Source organism: Pteropus medius, unplaced genomic scaffold (assembly GCF_902729225.1).
Source record: "Pteropus medius unplaced genomic scaffold, Ma_sr-lr_union100, whole genome shotgun sequence".
NCBI classification, from domain to species: domain Eukaryota; kingdom Metazoa; phylum Chordata; class Mammalia; order Chiroptera; family Pteropodidae; genus Pteropus; species Pteropus medius.
In genome coordinates, this window is record NW_024351648.1 from 362,200 (window position 1) to 379,167 (window position 16,968).

At 42.1% G+C, this 16,968-nt stretch overlaps 1 protein-coding gene across 13 annotated transcripts in view; it reads right to left on the reverse strand.

The window, feature by feature from the left end:
• Positions 1-16,641, reverse strand: part of FAM174B (family with sequence similarity 174 member B) — a 107,847-nt gene extending 91,206 nt beyond the window's left edge. For all 13 annotated transcript variants that reach the window (XM_039844034.1, XM_039844048.1, XM_039844046.1 and 10 more), the window contains exons 1-2: positions 16,382-16,641; positions 13,319-13,402 (exon numbers count right to left, since the gene is read on the reverse strand). The gene's annotated coding sequence lies outside the window, so the exon portion shown is untranslated. The remainder of the gene's footprint in view (positions 1-13,318; positions 13,403-16,381) is intronic.
• Between the last annotated feature and the right edge of the window lie 327 nt (positions 16,642-16,968).

Genomic DNA, 16,968 nt, shown 5'->3' on the forward strand with positions numbered 1-16,968 from the left:
CATTAACAGATGAAAGAATAAACAAAATGTGGTCTATACAATACAATTATATATTATTCAGCCTAAAAAAGGAAGGAAATTCTGACACATGCTACAACGGAGATGAACTTGGAGGACATTATGCTCAGTGAAATAAGCCAGTCACGAAAGGACAAATACTGTATGAATCCACTTATGGGAACTATCTAGAGTAGTCAAACTCAGACACAGAAAATAGAATGGTGGCTGCCATTCTAATGGTGGCAGCTGGGGGGCGGGAGAAATGGGGAGTTATTGTTTAAGGGGTGCAGAGTTTCAGCACTGCAAGATGTTCTGGGGATGGATGGTGGTGATGGTTACACCACACTGTACATCTAAAACTGGTTATAACGAGAAATTTTATGTCACGTATATTTTACCAGAATTAAAAACGATTACTTAAAAAATCAGTTATTTGTTTATGAGGGTGGTTTTGTCTCATTTTTACCATAACCACTTAAGAGGACAATACATTTTTCACTTTTAATAAGATCCAGGGATGGGAGCTTGGAAAGATGCATGCTGCCACGACAAGGACAAGGTGTGGGGCTTGAAGCCAAAAATTAGGGACCTTAGACGTAGCTGTGGTCCAAAGGTGGTTTCCACGGCATCTCTGACTGCTCTTCCTTAGAGTGAGAGGACACAGTAGTTTTGGGGACTGAATGAATGATGCCTAATAGAGGAATCTTAAGACCGAAGAGGGTTTGGGGGGACAGTGGTCACCCGGGAGAGTCTGGGACCGCAGTGCTGTCCTCTGTGAGACGAGGTGCTGGATGCTGCCTTAGAACCTGTGTCTTGGCTCCTTCCAGCGATAACGTACTGTCAACACCAACAAAGGAATAGGTCGACCCATCAACCTCTGCCCTCAGACAAGGCCACATTGAGCCAATTCCTCAACTTTAAAGGATACGTGCTGTTTTGAGAGGGAGTGAAAAATTCCAAGTGGAGTATTTACAATTCGCCTCTATAGTTGCAAAGACACTATTACCATTTCTCTTTGTTTTTTTGGGAGGGTAATGATTATTTAAAATAAATATTAGCAAGTCCCTGCTATATATATAATATATATTTTACCTAGATATGTATATATATTATCATGGAACACTGCATCTCTTCAGCTTTTCATTTCTAGGATAGACTAATTAAGTTTTTTTTTTTTTAAGGCCTACTATTTAGCATGTCATTATGACTGATTATAAATTTCATTCCTGTGTGTTCAGGATTAATGTAAAGGAGTTAAAAGCTTTTCCATGCCCTTCATTACCTCTTTCCCAAAGGTGAAATTTAACTTAACATTAGAGCAACAATTCTGTAGGTAATGTCCCATATGCTGATTTCCCTTTACACATTTACACCGATTGACCATAGCTAACAGATGTTCTCTTTGCTGATTGTGGAAAATTTTCACACACACCATGGAAAGGAGGGGGAATTATTGTAGTCAGGTTCTAGTCTGGCTCTATCCCTTCATAGCTGTGTGGACTTTCCCTCCTTCATCTGTAAACTGGAGATAAAATACCGCTTTGGGATTGTAGAGAGGAGGAAAGGAAATGACATCTGTAAAGGTTAACTTCCGCCTCTTCCTCTTTCCTACTGTCATTCTTTTTTATTCTCTGTGAAATGAGAATTTCTTTATCTTTTGTCCTTTTTTCTTTACTCTTACTCCTTTTCTATTCTTCCTGTATTTTCGCCTTCTCTTTTTTTTCCTTCTTCTTCTTCTTACCAAAGGAAACACTGTTGAGGTCACAATGAATACAGAACACTGTCCCCTCTCCCTCAATGACAAGGCATACCCTCTAGATCTTACTAGACTGCCTTTCCTGATTTCTGGCCTCAGTCTGGCAATTGACAACTTGTCAGTTGGTGCACTGGGACCCACATACATAGGTTACTGTTAACTGCATCTCAATCTTTATTTTCTCATTTAATAACATTTTCCAATGTCCCACCATCTAACCTAACTGCACTGCTATGAAATTTTGCAGCGAAGTTCCCTTCAGCCATCTGGGAGAACTCTGCTCACTACTTTTTTCACTGAGCTTGGTCTTCACTCAATTGTTAATAGATCTTATTTACACCCCTGTTTTCACGGTTTCTCTTCACCTTTTCACCAATAGTACTTTATTCAACATCAAACTACTTCTGTCTGTGAATTCAGAAACAAAAATAGATCCTTTGTTCGAAAGTTCCTTCTTTCTCTTCCTCAAGCTTGTCCCTGCTTTGTACTTTGTAATGGACAGTGGCAGTACCTTCTGGAACAGTCCTGAACCGTCTTATGCTATGCAATGCAGAGAATGCACTTTCTCATAACTGGAAGTTGCTGGCAGAGCAAAAAGAAACAAAAAACAAAAGCTGCATTTCAGGAACTTCATTTAGTAAAATACACTTCCTTTTGGTAGTTTTCCAGCTAATTGCTTCATCTGGCAATAAAAGTAATTGGCTATGGGCATGGGGTGTGTGTGTGTGTGTGTGTGTGTGGAGTAAGAGTTGGTGAAGGGAATCAAATACTAAAACAGATGTCAGTTTCAACTGATGTTGTCATTCATTCATGAAACTGTAGAAAAGGGATAAATTCATCGGTGAACACAATTTATTACCCTGTATCTCATATGGAAGAGAATAAAGAAAAAAAACTGTGTACGATGACAAAGGAATTACTGTAGATTATAGAAACCTATCAAAATGCATAATCCCTGTTAAAATTTCATTTTTTGTAATATTAAAACCTTGAGATTATCTATATGTTTCCCTACTTGCTATTGAGATCTTTAAATCAGTTTAACTCTTAAGATTACAGGTGGATACATAGGAATTAAAAGAGGATTTTGCATTTGTCTATAAGAGTTTCATCAAAGAATGGCATCAATTATCTTGTTTTTCCTCACTGGCGGACTAGCAAAGTATGATATAAAAGATAAGTGATATGCTTTAAAAGTCACAAGTCAGCACTGAGGCAATACCTAGAGTCACTGATTTTAACTTCTACTCCCAGGGTGTCTGAACACAAAATTACATTATTTCTACTCGGCAGGTGTTTCTGAATACCCATTATGTGTCAAAATTGTACTAAGCACTATGGAAGAATACAAAAATATGACAGTCTCTATCCTTGAAGAGCCTTCGACATTCAGGAAGACGAGATACCCATGAAATCAACTGAACCCAACTCAAGACATCTCTATGAAAAATAAGATTATATACACAACATATACTTTCAAAGCATTAACTAAATCCATGTTCATATTTAAAAAATTCAAGATGGTACAGAAGCGTACAGTGAAAAGTAATTTTCCTCCCTTCCCGACAGCCAGCTCCTTTCCCAAAGGCCATCTCTGTTATGAGCTCCCTTGTGTAGCTTTCTAGTGACGGTATAGGCATACAGAAGCTTATGAATAACTACACATATCCATTTATTTACACAAATTCTACCCACATTTTAAACGAAGATTCATTGAGAACAACTAGTCATTGTTTAGCTGTCTCAGGAAATGATTGCATAAAAGGCGCTCGATAAATATTTGAATGACTGAATGAACCATTCCCCTTTGGTCAGATATTTCAATTGCTTGCTATTTTAAATAATGCTGCATAAAACATTTTTGTGATTTAACACTTCTTTATGTAGAGTCCCAGAACAGGAATTACTAGGTCAAGGCTTTTGGATATTGCCAAATTGCTTTCCCATAGGTTATTTACTCCTGTCAGCTCCATCATGGGTAGTTTCATTTTTTTTCATCTTTGCTGATTTGATAGGTGAAAAATGCAATCTCACTGTTGCTTCAGTTTGCATTTTTTTGAATTACACAGTACATTTTCTTTCAAATGTTTACCAGCCATTAATATAACCTGTTTTAAAGAATTGTCTGATAGAATACTTTGCATATTTATCTATGCGTTTTTTTTACTGATTGTTATGACCTCTTTAAATATTAAACTATTAATTCCATTCCATACTATTAATAGATAGTTCTCCTTATCTAGTGTTTGCCTTTTGAGTTTTGATTTAATTAGCTTATTTTTGGTCCAGAAGATGGACATTTTTTATCTTAATCTGCTCAGTTCTCTCCATTGAGTCATCCATAATTAATTTCATTGCATACTTATTGCATCTTTTCAAGGACTGTGTAGAAATGGAAGCAGAGTCCACCTTAAGCTTATAGCCTGTCTACAACAGAAATTTCTAAGCATTTACTTGCAGAGGTAGGTTGAGAATTAACTCCGTTTTGGGATCTGAGGTATGTAGATTTAAGAAAACATCCTGGACCTCCTTCTTGGAAGGACTTTGTCTTATTGGTGAACTTTCAAGTGGGAAACCTTATTTGGGGTTGTCAAATGCCGTTATCTTTCTCCTTCTCTCTTTCCCTACTACCCAGAGTGGAAAATTGCTAAAGATTTGGTTTCTAGCCACTCAATTAGTTTATCTCAAACAAATCATCCTGTCCTCTTGTCCACTGTTAAGAATGAATCTGATCTTATCAGTCAGGGTTCTTCAGAGAAATAGAACCAGTAGGATTCATATTCTCTCTCCCCCTCCCACACACCTCCTTCCCTCTCCCCGCCCCCTTGAAATTGCTTCTTTTTTTGGAAACCTCAGATTTTGATCTTAACAGCTTCTACAGACTTGGTGAGACATAATTGAGAATAATCTTCTTTACTTAAAATCAACTAACTGTCAATGTTAAGTACCCCTACAAAATACCTTTACAGCAACATCTAGACTACTAGTGTTTGACCAAACAACTGGGCACCACAACCTAGCTAAACTGACACATGAAATTAACCCTCGCATTGATCCTCCCATTGAATTGCTGTTCTCTCCTTATATCCCACATCCAGGGAGGGATCTAGTCTTTTCATTTAAAGGTCTCTCTTAGCTCATGCTTTCATGACCGTGAAAGCTTGTCTGTGAGTATGCAGTCTACTAAGTTTTATTAAGTAGATTGTAAGATTTTGATAGTATTCATTTGTGAGCACAATCACTGCCTGACTGTTTTTATGGCTAGTCCACTGGCTATACAAATCAACTGCTCCAAAAGTTGGATTGCATTGAATTCCATTCTAGGAATTAGGAATTCGTTGTGTAAGCTTTGACAATATGGTTATTAGAGAGTTTCAGATCTAATAGGACATGTGATAAGAGGAACTGTTTAGTGTGCAGTTAAATACCCGTTGTTTGGAGATGATATGGAGGCCAGGGCTAACACATCAGCTCTGTCCCTTATTAGTCCTGGGAAAATAAGACAGGGCCTGGGATGGGGAGGCTGGAGGCATTAGTTGGCCAGAGTGCCACTAAATCAGAGGAAGTACATGGAGCCAGGTGTGAGAACCCACAACAGCAACTGCTGCTCAGGTACGCGGAGGAAGAGAAGAGGGCGCTGTGCCATCTGGCAGCGGGATGGAGCCGTGTGGGAAGCTGCTGCAGAGCTGGTAATGAAGCACAGCTTACGTGCAAAGATTGCAGGTGAGTGAGACAAAGGACTTCTCACCACCAGCACTGATGGTGGGGTAAGGGGACCGTCCTGCTACCAAGTGCTTATTTGGGCAGAAGAAGTAAAACTGGCCCTGCTTCCCTCTCAGCCTATTCAACAGGACAGGCCAGTCCTTGGTCTCCTGAAGATCCACCATCCTGGGGGTAAGAGCATTCAGTCACCCTTCCTGAAAAACGAAGAATCTGAGGTACAGAGAGGGTAGCTCTCTCACACAGTGTCATGCAGTTATTTGTTGAGATAAATGTATTCACATATGTCACGGGTTGAACTGTGTCCCCGCCTAAATTCATATATCAAAATCAGAACTCCAGGACCTCAGCATGTGACCTTATTTGGAAACAGGGTTGTTGTTGCAGGCGGAATTAGTTAAGGTGAGGTCACACTGGAGTAGGGTGGGCCTCTAATCCAGTATGGCTGGTGTCCTTATAAAGAGAGGAAACATGGACACAGACTTTGTACACCGAGAGGATGCCACGTGAAGATAATGCAGAGAGAAGGGTGAAGCTTCCACAAGCTTAGAAACACCAAAGGTTGCCAGCAACCCCCAGAAGCTGGGAGAAAAGCATGGAACAGATTCTTCCTCACAGTCCACACAAAGACCCAACCCTGCCAGCACCTTGATCTCAGACTTCTAACCTGCAGAATGGTGGGAGAATAAACCTTTGTCGTTAAGCTACCCATCATGTGGTATTTTGTCACAGCAGAGCCCTGGGAAGCCAACACGACATGGACGTATATATTACTTTTCTGCTGCTGTTTTTAATGAAGAAAAAGGTCTTGGAAATTGGTTCAACTGCTCATTTTAAGTGAGAACATTTTTTTGCTTGGCGAATACATAAACACAAATTCTTTTAATTCAACAGAAATGATGGCGTGAAAACTCAGACATTAAGGATACACTTATCCTCTAAAGGAACCAACAGGATTCTCAACGAGACAGTTCGAACGTGCATGTTATTTTCCATTTCTCCACTCACCAAGTGAAGGTGTTTGGAATGCCACAGAAACTTTGAGAATCCTTGACACAGAATCACAATCTGGAATGGCTCAGGAGGCTCGGGGACCTTTCCTGTCGGGGGGCAGTAATCCGACCTGCAGGTTTCTCCACATTCTACCCTCAGACTCAACTACATTTGCTTGCTCTCTCTCTTTTTTTCCCATGAGCTTTTTCTCAATAGGAGCTACTTGAAAAGTTTTCCTGCAGTTTCATTTGAATGAGCCGAAGAGGCTTATTTTAATTAGTTTTTAAAAAAACATACCGGAATTTGTTTTAACAGATTGAAAGAATAATTGTCTTTCCATGTGTTCAGCAGCAGTAGCAGCAGCAGCTGCCCGAAGAGACCTGTTTATGCTACATCTCTGGATAGAGACACCTTTAAAAATGTTTTGTCACTCCATAGAATAAATTAAGTTTAAAAAAGGGGGAAGGGTTCTTTGTGAAATCTTAGAAACCCTTTTCTGATGGAAAAGTTAAAGTATCAAAGTGAAGATTGAAGTCCTGTTTTGGACTTTTGTTTTGTTTTGTTTTGTTTTGCTTTTGAAATAGCAAATGGTAAACCATAAGTAGTCAATCACAAGTATAAAGGTAATTCGAACCCTTCAAGGCTCCTCTGAACACAAAACAAAATCAACAAGGGGAAAAATGCATGAGGAGGAATCTGGAGAAACCAGGCTCAAGCTTCCAAGAGTCCTCTCCTAGTGGAGTCACACAGAACACATTTAGTTTGCCCAACAATGACTTGTGACAATGTATGTGAGATGTTGTCTACCGTGAAAACTCATTACAGACTCAATAGCCAGGACTTTTTTAATGGGAGCCAGTCACATAGGCCCCCATGCCTAGTACTCATCAAAATTCAGACTCCCAGGAATAAAGGAGGTCTTCGTCACAAATTCTGTTTTTCTACTGATAGTTTAGGCCGTGTGAGCCACTCTCACTTTCTGAGAATGGTAGGAACCTTCCTGAAATCCAGGTTCCCAGACATCAGCCAAGGGCCAGCTTTGCAAGCAGGTTTTCCTAAGGATGATGGCCTCAGGCCTGCTATGTCAGCTCTGATCTGCACATTCCCTCGAGCATTTACATACCGAATCTGAAGAAAATCTGCAAGACCTACAGGAACAGGTCTGTTTCTCTGTACCCACTTGCGTTACTAAAAGTTCTGAGTTAGTCCGACGTTAGTACTCGTGACTATCAATAAGATGGCCAGACCTGTTTGGCACGTGCATCAGAATGCAGAAGGGCTGGTGCTCCACCTGGCCAAACTCCTCTCCAAAGGGGCTGTGCCATTTTACATTCCCACTAGCAACGCATCATGGTGTCTGCTCGTACATGGCCTTGCCAACAGCATATACTATCAACCTTTGGGGGTTTTGACATTCTGTTACGACAAAGATCTCATTGGAGTTTTATTTTTTATCTTATTAATAATGAGTAATTTTGAGCATCTTTTCATTCACGTAAGGGCCATTTATATCCTACTCTCCCTGTGAATTAAATGGATGCCCTTTAATGTGCCAGCCATGTGTCTGAAGCTTGGAACACAAACATGGCAAAGGGCATTAGAGTAAAAAATTTTGTGCAAGCTGGCTTGCACAAAGTTGCTCAACTGTTCGTCCTGGCCTTCTCGAGGTTACCAGAACAACCTTCTCCTGGCCTCCTGAGCAGCTTATCTAATGGGAGGTCCTCCATGCCCACTCAAGAGCTTCTTCCACACCTCTCCTCTCTAGACTGTGCATCTCTAGCTTTGGATCCACAGGGAAAAGCTCCCTGTGTGCCCGATCACAGTTGTAGGAGCAGGACACCCACACCTGGCTCTCAAGTTGGCTCAGGCCCTACATCACAAACAGCTCCTCCATCACAGATAGAAATCATTTCTTACTCTGGCTTGTTTTGCTTTTGTTTTGACTCCACCCTCTCATACTGACTTGGTTCCATCTCCCTCAAGCCTAAACAGGAGAAACGTCACCTTTGTTCCACCTTCCACCGGTCTTCTTCTTGCTCCTCCCTGCTTAAAAACACTATCCAACTCTTTCATACCACTTCAGGCATACCAGGCACTTGTTCTAAGGGTTTTTATATATTTACTCCATGAATGCTCATAGTAACCGAATAAGGTTAAGCAATAATTACCTTCATCTAAACAAAAAGAAAACGTAGGTATGGGAGGTTAAACAGCTTCTCAAGGTCTCATAGCTAGTGACACAGCCTTGAGTCAGAGCCAGTCTGGCTCCAGACCCATGTTCTCAATCCCCCGTAATCTCGCCTCTCAGGTAACATACCAAGCTGCACACAGTTATGCTCCCACACCTCAACACTGGCCTGATAACAGATGCTTCCAGACCCCATGAACAAGAGGAACCCTAGCGGTTCAAAGCCAGCCCTCTGCTAACTATAAATGTCCCCTTATATGCACTTCCCAGTTTCCTAAATGGACATAATCAATGTTCTCAAGAGTGACCAATTGGATCACAAAATCTGAAGCGCTTCACAAACTCTTAAAAAGTGGTTACATGATAGCACAGCAATGTGAATGTACTTAATTGTCATTGAATTGTACATTTAAAAATGACTAAGGGGGTAAATTTTATGTTATATGTAACTTAGCACAATTTTTAAAAAGCAGATATGATTTTATACAAAGCGGTTCTGGCGTATATATATTTTAGTGTGTCACAGGCACACCTTCCTCATCATCTAAGTAGCCTTTGGGAGAAGTGTTCTTCTCTGATTTGCTTGACCCTCCAAGCTGATCCTAGGAGAATGATCTACCTACAGTCCAGTTACCACCTGAAGTGTGATTGTCAAGGTCAGCTCACCCTCTGCACAACTGTGGTTTATAGAACAGCCTCAATGCTCCCGAAATAGTGCCACGAATGTACGATTGCCCGATTACATATGGGAGCCAAGCTTTCCCCAACTTGAGCCTTTGGAGTGACCCCAGGTTCTTCCCAGCCAGGGAAGTGTTTTCTTTTTCCAGAGTCAGAGGGATCCACTTTCATTCCCAGCCCTGGGCTGCTATAAGTCTCACCAGCTTGGTATGTCCACCTTTTTGATTCTTTGTGATAGCCTGCTTTTCCTAAAGATTTTTTTCCTAGGCCCGAGGCTGTTGGCTCTCTGTGCCACAGTTTCAATACTACAAGGAAGATGCTCAGCCCCCAACAGAACTTCTTCTATCCTACTTCCTCCTCAGGTACTAAAACCCGACCTCTGCTCTTAGCCACCAACGCCGAACAGGCCTTTCTTGTCTTCACGGTTCTCTTCTGTTTCCCCCTCAGTGGCAAATTCAGCTGTAGATCATGTTCATGAGCACTGCACTCATGGTCTGTGTCTGTAAGATCTACAACTAAATATTTGAACAAACAGAACATGAGAGTTCTTCAATTGTTCTGAATGAGATTGAGGAGCAAGAAGAGTTAAAGGGTTCCTTGAAGTAGTTTTCTTTCCTAAGTTTTATTTTATATAATAGTTGAGTATAAAGTTAACTATGCTAAGGCAAATCTCTTTCCCTGTTATCATTTATTTAAATAAAAAGACTAAATTGAAGACTTATAGTGAAGATAGCAGCCCAGTGGCACAGCAGCCTAGTGGTAGAACATAACCTGCTGAGTTTAATTCTTCCCCAACCTTGCAGTTTTTCCTTCAGACCTTCAGGCTTCCCTCCCTTCTCTGTGTCTCCTTGCTGAGCAACAATTCCCTGTAGCCTGCCTATAGTTCCTGGACTTTACGTATCTTCCCATTTTTGAGCGCCTTGGAAAATATTAGCTTCTAGAATTCTGCCTTTCTCTCTTTTTTATAGTTTTAAACTATGTCTAATGGATCTGGCTAATGCCATCAACTTCACCCTTATACGTGGTCATGTCATACAAAATGCTTTCTGACCTCCAAGCCTGAAGCTGCAGGAGATGGAAACCATTTTCCCCTACTTGATCAGTTGTGTTAATTGTTAAGTGCAGTATGAAGTATAGCTTGTCTCTCATAGTTTTTTAAGCAAAGCTGGTTATGTAGTTTGCTGGTTTACCTACCTTTCTCAGGCTAGCTTTACATTGATGCTTCTTCTTTTTATCCCCCTTTGAACAGCTATGTCAACACATAACCTTAAAAAGTATGACTTCTCAAAAGCATGGCGTAGGGGAACTGATAACAGCTCTGTTAACTCCCTACAGAGCCTCTACCTCTGCTTATCCACGTCCTCACTGCTCAGGATAAGTTCTCTTTTCCAAGAAACTCCCCCAGGCAATCCCTACCCACTCTGATCTTTTTGTTTCTGGACTATATAGCATCTTTGTTATTTAGCCCCTAATTTGATACTTAATCACATTCTGCTTTGTGTTAGCCACAGTCATTTCATAAATGCCAATCCTGTCATCGTACTGAGATGCCTGATTCTCAAGGACAAGTTCCTTAGCTCCTCTTCGTGCTGTAGTCTCAGAGCTCCCTGCACAGCAGGGGGCTGCCTTGGTGGCCAGAAAGGAAAGCAGCAGGGGCTGAGGGTGTGTGCAAAGACAGCACACCTGCCCTCAAAGTGTTCAAAGTCTAACGGGGAGGATAAGCACGATAACTTAATCTTTAGTCGTAAGCCACACGGACATGCTCTGGTTAGAACTCAGAAAAGCATTTTTTGAAAGAATGTGAGGGGAACACACATGAACCACGGAAAGTCTCAAGGGCCAAATTTTAAAAAGACATGAACTAGGAGGCTTGGAGAGTGTGTAGAACCATCTCCTGAGAACCATTTTTTTCTGAAATGATTGGTCACAGCTCTTCTCAGTGTCTTTGAATTCATGTTCAAGATTCAAGTGAGAGGGAGTTCTACTTTCACTATGGCAGAGAAGGTACCTAACAGACTGGCCTTGCCACAGACAATAACTGCAAATGATGGACAAAATGCAAATGACAACCACCCAGTGTCTCTTGAGAGCAAACAGAGCAGGTAGATTTTGAAGGGGATTCAAAGCTTAGAGGAAAGAAACTGGCTCAAGGCTGGTTTCCTTTTTAAGGGGTTTTGGCCTGAGAAAAGACTGTAGTCACTGTGTTGACATAGAGTGGCTTCAACTCCAGTGGAACGCCTGCCATTGTTTCGATTTAAACAACGAGGGGACATGTCCCAGGGCAAGTACGGCCATCAGAAAAGGAAGGAGGACTTTCAGATCAGAGAGAAGCAGAGGAGAGAGTCATGATTTTTGATAGCAGAGGAGGTTCAGAACCTGGCTGGGATCAGATGCTGGGGAATGGCCAAGTGCAGGTTGGATCCCAAAGCTAATGATGCCAAGGCCTTTGGCTTGTTGCTGTACTGCCTCTGCCCACTCCCTTCCTAGTGCCTACACATAGTAAGGAGAAAACACACGTAGAAGAATCATTCTACTGCACACTGAAGTGATAAGAGCCCAAGTAAAGTACCAAGGAGTTTCAGCATGGAGATACTTCTGGTTGGCTGGTTAGGGGCTATTGCATAACATGCCAGCATTCCAGATCAGAGTGCCAGGGGCAAGATCTATTTTTGACCATCGACAAAGAAGGTGTGACCTACTTTTAAAGGAGCTCTAATAAATAGAAACCTATATTTATATTAAAAGTACATTAAGTTGTAATGAGTTACTTTGGCTAAATCATGTTGAAGCTCATTCCACATCAAGTTCTCCTAATCTAGTCAATGGAATTTGATTTACAGTTGGTGGGGATTTTGATGGGCTAGTTTCAATACAGCAAATCTTCAGTTAGCTGTTATTTGAGCATCTATAATTGTGCTTTGGTAAACAAAGTCTAAGTCAAGGTTCTTATCTTCAGTAAAGCCACAGGGAGTCTACTTAGGGATGTGTGATCCATACACTAACAAATCTTAACTTATAACTGAATACTGAATAGCATAGTCTTTAACTCATAGAAATTCCGTGGAGGAAAAGCAATTGCTTTGAAAGAGAATGTCATAAGCAACAGTTGGCATAAACAGGTTCTGTAGGAAAGACACCCAGCTGGAGATATGTGTAGGCACTAAGAGCTATGAGAGGGGAGAAGGCAGTGTGAGGGAAACACTTGAGACGGTCATGTTTTTAGGTGAGGGAGTGTCCTAATGGCATGGCTTCAAAGAGACTAGACCAGTCTGTTTGTTTGATATTGAACATGTCCTTGATCCTGCAGTCTTTGAGCTGACAGAGTAGAAGCATACTCTAACTCATCTCAGTGCTGTGTTTCTTATTAATAAAATCTGGAATATCTTTGGAAGGACATTTGGGAACCTGATTACATTAACTGCTTTCAAAGAGGGGTGCAGGGTGGACGTGAGAGGTTTTTCACTATATACTCTTTTACACCCTTTGAATTGGGAACCAAGCATTATTTATTTATTTATTTATTTTTAAATCAAAGGATAAAATACATGTGTGCTGAAAAAAAAATGAAATAGGAACAAATGTTTTAAGAGCACTACAATCATCACAGGACACTCCATCAGAACGTAAGTAAACAAGCAAACTCATGCAAATTTTAACCTTGATACACGATAATCTGAACTTGTTTAAAGTGTACAAGTTGGTAAGTTTTGAAATGTATTTATACCTGTGAAATCATAAGCACAATAAAGATAATGAACAAATTTATTACTTTTGAAAGTTTCTTTGTGCCCTTTGAAATCACTACCTCTCACCTCCTTAGTGAGGCCTTCCCTGACTACTCAACTGAAATTAGGCTCCCGTCATCATAACACTTATCAATACTTGGTATTTTCTTATTTGTGGGCTTCTGCCCCATTAGAATGTAAGCTCCATGAAAACAAGTACCCCCGTCCATACAGCATCCCTAGTTTCTAAAACAGTACCTGGTACATGGAGGAAGTTCAGTTAACTGCTTGAAGATAACATTTTGGGACTTAATTGAGCTTCAACCCTGTGTGCGATGTAACCTGGGAAAGAGAAAGAAACACTGTTATGCGTGAAGGAGCAGGGTGTATATAGAAATAAGACAGAATCTGTGTCTTAAGTCCTGCAGAGTATGAGCAGCAAGAGCAACTGCAAAGAGCAGGAGCAGAGCTGCAGGAAATCTGGAAAGGCCTATGTTTAAAAACTGTCTTTGATTTGAGTCAAGGTCATCCTGGGTTTTCGCTCAGCCTCTATGATGAGCCGGGCTGACCACCTAAAGGAGACACCCCAGGCAAAGATGGACACAGAGGATGGGAAACAGAAAAAAAAAAACAGGAAGAAAAAGCAGACCCCGCTGGTGTCTCTGCCTTTTCTTTAATTGCTACAGGAGGGGAGGAGGGCAGAAAGGGGGAGACAGACGTGGGGAGCTCCACGGAAGCAGGGAGCATGATAGGAAGCCCTGTTCTGCAGTGCATGAGGCCATGTTACATTGGGAAGGGAAGCTGCTCCCCGCTTTCTAGTACCAGGAATCCTTATCAACCAGGGACACTGCAGGTGCTGGTTACAGCCCTGGAGGTGCTGAGTGTTATGTGACCTTTATTCTGTTAAGGAAAAAAAAAGTTAAAGGTGTTTATCGTGACAAATGCAGCTGACACAAGATAATTAAAAAGTTAAAAAAAAAAGTTACCTTCTTCTACAATAGTGTCAGCTTTTAGTTCAGCAGATATTTGAAGTTTTTTTCCTTTCTTTCATTTAAAAAATTTTTTGCATAGTTCAAAATTCAAGTCACAAAGAGGTATTGAGTGAAAAGTGCTCTTCCTACCCCTATTCTCCACCCCCCTCTAAGTTCTCCTTGAAGGTGATCAGGGTAAACAGATCTTTGCATCCTTCCAGAATTAGTCTCTGTCCATTCAGGTTTTCTTTTGGATACAAATAGGACCAGGAGTACTCAAAGCACACACAGAGGCATTTTCTCCAAGTGAGCCAAGCCTAAGGGATCCACTTTACATTTTCACCGGTAATAAACAGCATTAATAGAAGCTAGCCCACTGGGGGAGGGAGGGATCTCTTCTCGGTTCACTGGCAGATTACAGCATGAAAAGGAAATGTGGAGGGGATATGATGTGGTCTGCCAGGTGTCAGGTGCTTTTAATTTAGGACAAAGCTATTCCAGCTTTAACGAGGAATGGCTAACGACATGGTCTAGATATGGCAAAAGAAATCATGGTTGTCTTGGGAGATAGGGAATAAAGTTTCAATGTGGCAGATAAGGGCCTTCTCTGAAAAGGGGGTTGTGTTGGATATAAGCTTGGGAGAAGAAAGTGGTTTTATGTAAGCCTCCCCAGATGTATGTTTATGAGGGTGTCACTCTACCGTTGAACTACGGGACAAAATGAGAGCTAGATGGTTCCCCGGTGACATGCCAGGAGACTGACTGTAACGAGATGGGGACGAGGTCTGGGAATTATGTTAGAATGGATCCGACGTTTCCCATTGGAAAGAGTCCCAATTCTGAAGGTGGAAGCCTTCGGAGCTGGCAAATCAGGCACCTCTACACAACAGAAGACCCAACTGAACCTATCTGGCAAGGGGGCAGTCTCCCAAAAGCAACTGGGAGAGGCAGAAGGGACTGGGTCTGGAGTCTCAATACCTGGGCTCAATCCTGGTTCCCATACTTAGCAATGTGAACCTCTGCAAGTTAAACTCCTTGTGCATCAGTTTCCTAACAGAGATAATACAGAGAGATAATAATAGTCTCTCATAGGGGTGTTGTGTGAGTAACTATGTTGTTCTACAAGGACGGCTTCGAACAATGCCTGGCACATAGCTAACAATAATTTTTCAGCCATCGGTACCTTTAATAAAGGCAGGCCTGTTTTGCTGGCACAGAAGTACTTGGTGATGAATCTGGAAAAGCAGAATCCTAGGTGGATTTCAGGTAGAGGTAGGAGGGGAAGAAGGGAGTGAACAACAGCACAGCAAGAACACGCCAGGAAGAATGAGGAGGAAGGGTTCAGGATGGGGCTGTTTCAGAGAAAACAGACGCCTTGCTGGTCTCCATGTTCCAAGACAGACTGTGTAAGGGAATGACTCTTGTAAATTAAATGGAAAAAGTGTAATTTCAGTTAAAGAAGTATTCTTTTTGTTTGCCTACTTAAGGGCTCAAGTTATATTGCTGAGTGGCCAGGTTACATTGAAGGAACCCAAGATCTGTAAGTCAGGAAATTTAGGTTCTAGTTCTAATTCTGCCGTAAGTAGCCAATGCCATATTGAACCAAGTCAATGAACAATCGTGTCATTTTTAGAAGACGGTGCCAGAACTAGTTCCTAGGCCCTATGAGTATTTAACATTCTTTGATTCTAACCCAGGGTGGGGATCTCGAGAGAATTTCAGAAGCTGCTCACTTAGCCCCAGGACGACTCCCCTCAAAAATACCCATTAAAACTAAGAGCACCTGGGGTTCCTTTCCTTTTCTCCAGGTCCCTTGCCAAATGGAGCAAGATTTCTAAAATGCTGGCAGTGGGAGAGAGCCACCTCTTTATCTTTTCCCACTCGTTTCAGGTAAGTAGGTTTTCAGTCATTCCTGTGGTCTGCCTAGAAATGCTTCCAGACCGAAGTAGGGAGTAGAAATGAAAAAAAGGGAGATTTGCTTAAAGGAAATAAACTTTGTTTTGCTTGATTCTCTGTGAGAAGGTTGGACAGGTAGATGGTGACTACGCAGGTTTAAACTACTGAGTTAACAAATACTGCTCTAAAGGGTGGTATCTGGCTCAACTAGGATTATGAGATCCTGATTCATTAAGGCCTCAGGAGACTGGACATACTAATGGGCTGTCTCATATAAATGGGCAACAGAAAGCTTACAAAACTCTCAAATAAAAGGCAAGTCAAGTCAGGTATTGGGCTAGAGACGTGCACCGGTTGTAAAACCACAGGCTCTGACTCTGTGAGCCTAAGTGAAGGCCTGGTTGTTTAGTAGAAAATTCTTGAGTCTTACAGCTGAGGAGATATGGCTGCTTACCCAAGGACTATGAACTTGCGTCTTGTTTGCTCGTCATCCTGTCAGTCATTTCTTTTTTTTTTTAAGAACACATATATCAGCACCGAATCTCGAGCTTTTTCCAGAGGCGAAGCCCTTATCTCCAAGGCACTGTACCAATAAACCCCGGCCTGGATAACACGAGCTTGGAACCCCTCAGTCAGCCCTGAGGGGTCCGCACTGCGGGGCGCAAAGCAACTGCTCAGCTTCGAACCCAAAGGTTTCATCACCAGCCAATCGCTGGCCGGGGCCCCTCCAAAAAACCAGAAGCATCCAGGGCAAGTGAATGACACTAAGGCTATCCTATCGGCACGGAGACAGCTGAAGGGGTGTGGTCAGAACTGACCAATAGTATCGAAGTAACTGTTGGGAGGGCGGGAGACGCCAGTGAGCGTGCGCAAGTCCTCCCGGGGAAGGCGTGGCAGGAAGCTTGCGGAGCCAATGGCCGCGGTGGGCGGGCGGCCGCGCGCGTGCGCGGTAGGACGCGAGGCTGCGGGCGGGAGGCGGGGAGCGGGCAGGAGCGCCGCGGTGCTGCTGTCGCCGCCGCAGCCGCCGCCGCAGCGAAGAGG